We start from the raw sequence: 6,210 nt of genomic DNA on the forward strand, positions 1-6,210 counted from the left end.
CAAAAGATTATGTATTGTTAAAAGGTTTCAGAACAAATTTAAAAAAATATTCCAATTTTACTATAATACATAGTAAAATTGTTATATAATGAAAGTAACTCTACAGTAGAGATCACACAGAAAATTGAATTAAAAAGAAAGGAATTAAATTTTGTTAATAACCAGGAATGCATTGTTTGACTGAAACAAGCTCCCATTGTTTTTCATGTTTAAAAAACAAAATCTTTTATCTAGCATTTGTCACCTTATATATGACTAAAACTTTTTTTAATATAATTTTCTTTCTATCGTGCACATGATTTTTATTCTACATGCATATATTAACAAATTTATTAGCACATTTTAGGGATTTTTCCTGTTGTAGTATGTAAATATACAAAAGAAATTGTTTTCATGCTGCCTTAAAGATAGCTATAACATAGCACGGAAATTTCAGCAATCGGCAGAATTGCGCTCAAATTTTTATAATATATGACAAAAGCTTATTGGATGATATAGAATAAAAGGAAACAACAGTTTATCAAATAAAAATATATAGCCTTTTTAATCATCAAGCCATTTTTAATCATTCAAATATACTTATTCATGTTGAGAATAACTATGATGTTTAAGATTCAAATAAATAATTCTTAATTTAAGGACCAAATTAGAAATTATATTTAAGAATCAATAAAAATTCCTTAAGTCAGAATTAAAACAATAATTCTTAAATTAAAAAATTCCTACCAAAATGTAAATAGAGAATTAGCAGTTAAAATAAAATTCTCAAGAGGCAGATAAGAAATTTCAACCCCAGGTCCCTTCTCAAATTTTTATTATTAAATTTTATGTATCTTGTATTTCAAAATTCTGTGATCTGACAAAAAATTGGTTAAAACATTGATAAAAGAATCCGCTAATCTTTGCTAAAACTCAGTTGTCCATCCAAGAAATTCAAACCCTTTCTTAATCAACAAAATTTACATTCTAAAACGTTTTAATATGCAAATTGCTTCCAAGCAATTCGTAACAATTTTTTTAACTAAGCTTTCTAGAAAACAAAATAGCTCAGATAGGCCACAAGATGCCTTTGTATCAAACAAATATTCCCTTTTTTACTATTTATCCGAAACATTCTATAAAGTTTTTATATCATACTAGTTAGTACCCAGCGCGTTGCTGCCGCAGAAGAAATAATTTTAAATATATCGTTTGAAATTTCAAATAACTATCTTGTTCAATTAAGAATGATAGAAAGAATGATATTTATTTTCATATTGACAATAAATATATTCAATGAAATTGAATAATATATAAAGAAGAAATATAAATGATATTTATTCTATTTTTTGACTTCATTATTCAAGTATACTTTAAGGTAGACAATACTTTTCATTTTTCCATATTCAGCAAAAACAAATAAATTTCATGGCTATCGTCCAACATACAACCGGTCATGTGAAAAACATGGATTTTCTGGGTTCAAAGCAATATGATGGCAAAGTTTCACAGCAATCGGATGAGCGGTACGGAGGAGCATAAAATACGAACAAACAAAAACTTATTTCTATATATTAGATATTAAACCTTTCCTTCTTCAAAATTCAAGCAGAAATCATGTTTTATTTAAAAGAAATATTCAATGCAATCTTAAAAATTAGGCAGTTAAAACTGACATTAACATCAATACACGTTTTACAGACTTTCTTTCCAACAATTAAAATAATATAAGCACATAGAAACTTACAGTTTTTATAGGTTTTTCAAAGCTTTTAAATCATCTTCATGAATTCCTGAATTACGGCACTATCATTATAAAATGATAAATTGAATGCTTCTTTCGGGTTCTGAGATACATATTAAAATGGCTTATTGTTTTATTTTGAGAAATTTCAATATAAAATTTTCTTCTAATAAAATTTTTGAATATTGTCGTACTTACAATTAAATTTTAAATTTCAAAATCATTATATGTTAAAAAAATTACCCTAGTTTTTAACAATGTTACTCTTTCCTGTGAAATAATAGAATGTTTTAAGATATAGACAGAGAATAAAGGAAATACATAGCAGTATTAATAAAATGATGTAAGGTTTCAAAAATAATATGAGCTATGCGCATCTAATTTTAAAATGTAAAAGTATTTTGCTAAAGAGGCAATTAAGATATAATTACACTAAATACTTAAGTGAAAATTTCAGGAACCATCAATCTAGGAGGATTAATTGATCATCAAATGTGGTTAGTAAATAAAGAAAATAATGACATAATTTTTTTAATAATGTAGTGTAAACTTCCAAAGTATCATAAGTAAAAGAAATTTACATGGGAAAGGAAAATAAATGTATCTTATTCTCGAAACTTCTACTGCGATACTTCATTCATTCAAAAATGAAATAATATACATCTTGCTTAGCAGATAAAGTTTTAAAATTATTAGTGAATATACAATTCATAATAACTTATTTATGATTTTTATTCTGAAAAAATACGAGCAGTTTTTTAAAGTTTCTTAATTATCTCATCGTTCCTATTATTAGAATGAAATACTTATGAGTTCGGAAAACTTGATTGAAAGTATATATATTTATATAATGTAAACATAATTTTTTAAGCAGAGTCGTGGCTGAAGAGAGAGAAAGGACTTTGAATTTTCAAGTTCGTTTTATTCCCTCCTGGGAGGCATGACAAGGCACGTCTGCTCAATGCGTGGCACAAGAGCAGAAGAAACACAAAAAAGGGAAAAATTAATTATTCCTGGTCTTAAATACCATGAGTTTCGGATAGGGATTTTCCCACACGCACGGAAATCAAAACTTAGTTTAGTTTAGTTATATTAACGTCCCGTTGTAAAGCAACTCTAAGGTTATTTTGGGACAGACCTCGTAATTTTGATTCTTAGTCAGATGACGAGGATGACACGAGAGCTGGCACTCCCCTTTACACACCACACCAGCTGGAGGACGTTGGACGCTGACGGACTTAACGTGCAACAGACCCTCTTACATAACGGCTCTTCGATTGAATCCGGTCGGCTGAATCCGGTCGATTGAATCCGGTCCTACGGCTCACGAGCTGACACTTTACCACCAGGCCACCGCGACCGCTAGGCAAACATAAGGATCTTTTAAAAAAATTTGTTTTGGTCAGCAACTTTGTATCCCTCCACTCGGAGCATGGGAACCCCCGAAGAAAGCATTTTTACAAAGCTTCAATTGAATTAATTAAGTAGAAAAAGTGGAATGAGATCAGGAAATAAGAGAATATTTTAGAATGAAGTTGATATCGGCTAAATTGTTATAAAAATTAGGAAATTAATTAAGTTTAAATTAGATTTTTAAAATATCATCACACACACACACACACTAGGCTAGAATATTTCATTATAAAATGGCAGTCAGTTATTGATCTGAATAATAAAACACTGGAAATTGCTCTTGATAGAACATTTACAATAGATTGGGCGAAGCTAACTTAAAGATCCCTGTTACAGATTTAGTGGACACATCACATAAAGTGCACACAAAATTTTGCAATACAAAAACTCATTAAAATATAAAATTTCATTTTTTTATTGAGCCAAAAAATTCTGCTTACCGCTTAATTAATCAATTCTTGTATTCAAATGTGTAGGTTATAATTTCTCGCAGATCTTTCAAGAAAACAGAAATTTAGATGTCATATTTTCATACCTATCACAAAATGACGTGTCTTGATTTGTTATTTAGTTATTAACTATCAAATTAGTAAATAAATTGAATTCAAATGATCTAATATGCTAAATGAATCCCTTTTGTTAGGTCAATCTCATTCCTAGAAACATTTTCATATACCATTACTGGCAAAAAAATGGCTTATAAAGCATTAAACTACACATAATTGCTTATTGACAGAACTGAAACTTTGGGTTTAGAGTAAAGCGTGGCCAAGGACAATGTTAGGAAATTCCCTACAATTTAAGGATATTAATACGATATATGCATTAAGGACATTTATGCTGCGAAGTTTAAATTTGCCTTCCAAAAGGAAAAAATGACTTCTTCTTTCTGAATGATTATATTCAAAAGCATAAAAATCATGATTTCCCCCTTCTTAATTTTTTTTATATAGAACGCAACAGAAGACTTTTTTAAAGTTCTATATCGTTTTTTATTCAAATTCAGCTGTCTCAGCTTTTTTTACTCTCTCGCATACGAGATATAACGGAGGGATATTGTTATAATATTAAAAAAAAGTCGAACTCGAGATTTTGATGAACATCCACGCTTCAGGTTGTGTCTACCTATCTGTCTATGAGACAAAAGCTCGAAAACACGTTAAACTAAAAAGACCGAAATTTGGAACGTGGAATTTATACCAAATTCGTAGAGTGGTAATTTTTTTCTTCAATCTTTTTTAGAAAATAAACTTGCAATAAGCCTTTTTCTCAGACTGTCGTAGTAAAATTAAATACAAATGTTTAGCATTAAAATTGTAAATCCAGATCACATTTTGAACTATCAAACTAAACTAAATCCGTCAAATTTGGAAGAAAAAAAAATGAAACAAACTAAATCCATCAAACAATGAACCGCCTGTCTGTGTGTACTTCTGCAAGCATTTAAACGCGATAACACGGACAAAAGAAAAATCCGGAATGAATTAAATAAATGGAATTTATTATGTGATCTTGTAACTAAAATTATAGTTTGGTTGACATTTTTGCTTCAATCAATTGAAAAAAAAAAGTGACCAAAATTTATATTCGACTTTTTTTTTCTGTACTACAAAGCTCAGAAATGTCATATGGGAGATTTCTAAAATATAAGTATTGTTTGCTTACTCAGTAAATATTCATACAGAGTTCTCATACCATTCACGGTTTTGTCCGTGGTCCACAGTTTCATGCAGAGGGGGAGAATAATAACACTTTCATTAGAGAGTGGGTGACAAAGTTTCAAGGGGACCACTACCGATGATTTTTATAATATGTTTTAAGCATTTCTCGATTGTACTCCCTAATTTGAATGCTGATGTACTATAGTGAGATTGATTACATTAACAAGTTCCACAAGCAATAAGAAGGTAGTCAGAACTGGAGAAAATTGAAGACTGCATTCGAGATAAAACATCCGATTATAACCTTCACAATTCGAATAGTCGTGAAAAGAGAATAACTTTAAAATAGATTTAAATCATTTGGTGCGAGGATTTGAAATTTATTAGTGGCAACCATATAATTACAACCGACAAGATTGTAATACGTTTAGTCTTTAGATGCAATCACCTGCTTTGTGCTGTTTCTAGCAATGCAGAAGTTACAGAATTCTTAAAGCAATTCAGGTTGTATTAACGACTCGGACGGAACTATTATCGCTTTACGAATCACTTAGTAAGGAAGGCAATGAATGAATTTTCCCCTTTTAAGAATACTTGGCAATTGTGTTTGGAATCAAGTCATGATCACAGTGGCTTAAATCAGATGACTATGGAAAATAATAGAGAAACTCCTAGATTCTAAGCATAAAAAATTCAAACATAATTTGCGGCAAAACTGTTCCAGAGGTGCCATAAGGTGCTTTGAACCATTGGCGGAATTTGTTCAACTTCAAACTTCCTAAGGCCTTCTCATCGTTGAAAATGAGTTACAGAGAACACTTAGGATGAAGTATGGATATTTTAAACTAATAATATTGTTTTATCTATCACAATAACTTGGTTAATATTAATAATTTCTTGTCATTTTAAATTAAAATATGATGATAGTAGCAAAAAGTTTAAGCATAATTAAATTTTAAGATAATTAGTGGGAATGATAATTTTCTTGGCAGATAATGATCAATGAGATTAATAGATTGATATATATTATGTCATATGCATGCGATGCCTAATTGACTGGTACGAAAATTATTTGTTATTTCAGTTTAAAGTGGTAGGCTACTTTAAAATTTTTTCTAATATTTCATGTAACATTTTTTTTTGAATTAAAATTATTTTTAATTGTTATCTAGCATACTAAATAAATCTACTGTTTCAAAGCAGATAAGCAAATAAGTAAGAAAAATGTGACATTAGTTTAGATATTTGAAAAAATAAGTGTCGGTTGATTCTGATTATCTGAAATCAAGAGGATTCTTTTGTTCTCTTTTATCTCTTTTTTTAGTAACTTATGCAAGATTAACAACCATGAAAGTGAGTGTGTGAAACCATGTGACTCATTCATAAAAATTTGTTTTCGTGACAAACTGGTGA

Source organism: Argiope bruennichi, chromosome 8 (genome assembly GCF_947563725.1).
Source record: "Argiope bruennichi chromosome 8, qqArgBrue1.1, whole genome shotgun sequence".
Taxonomy (NCBI): Eukaryota; Metazoa; Arthropoda; class Arachnida; order Araneae; family Araneidae; genus Argiope; species Argiope bruennichi.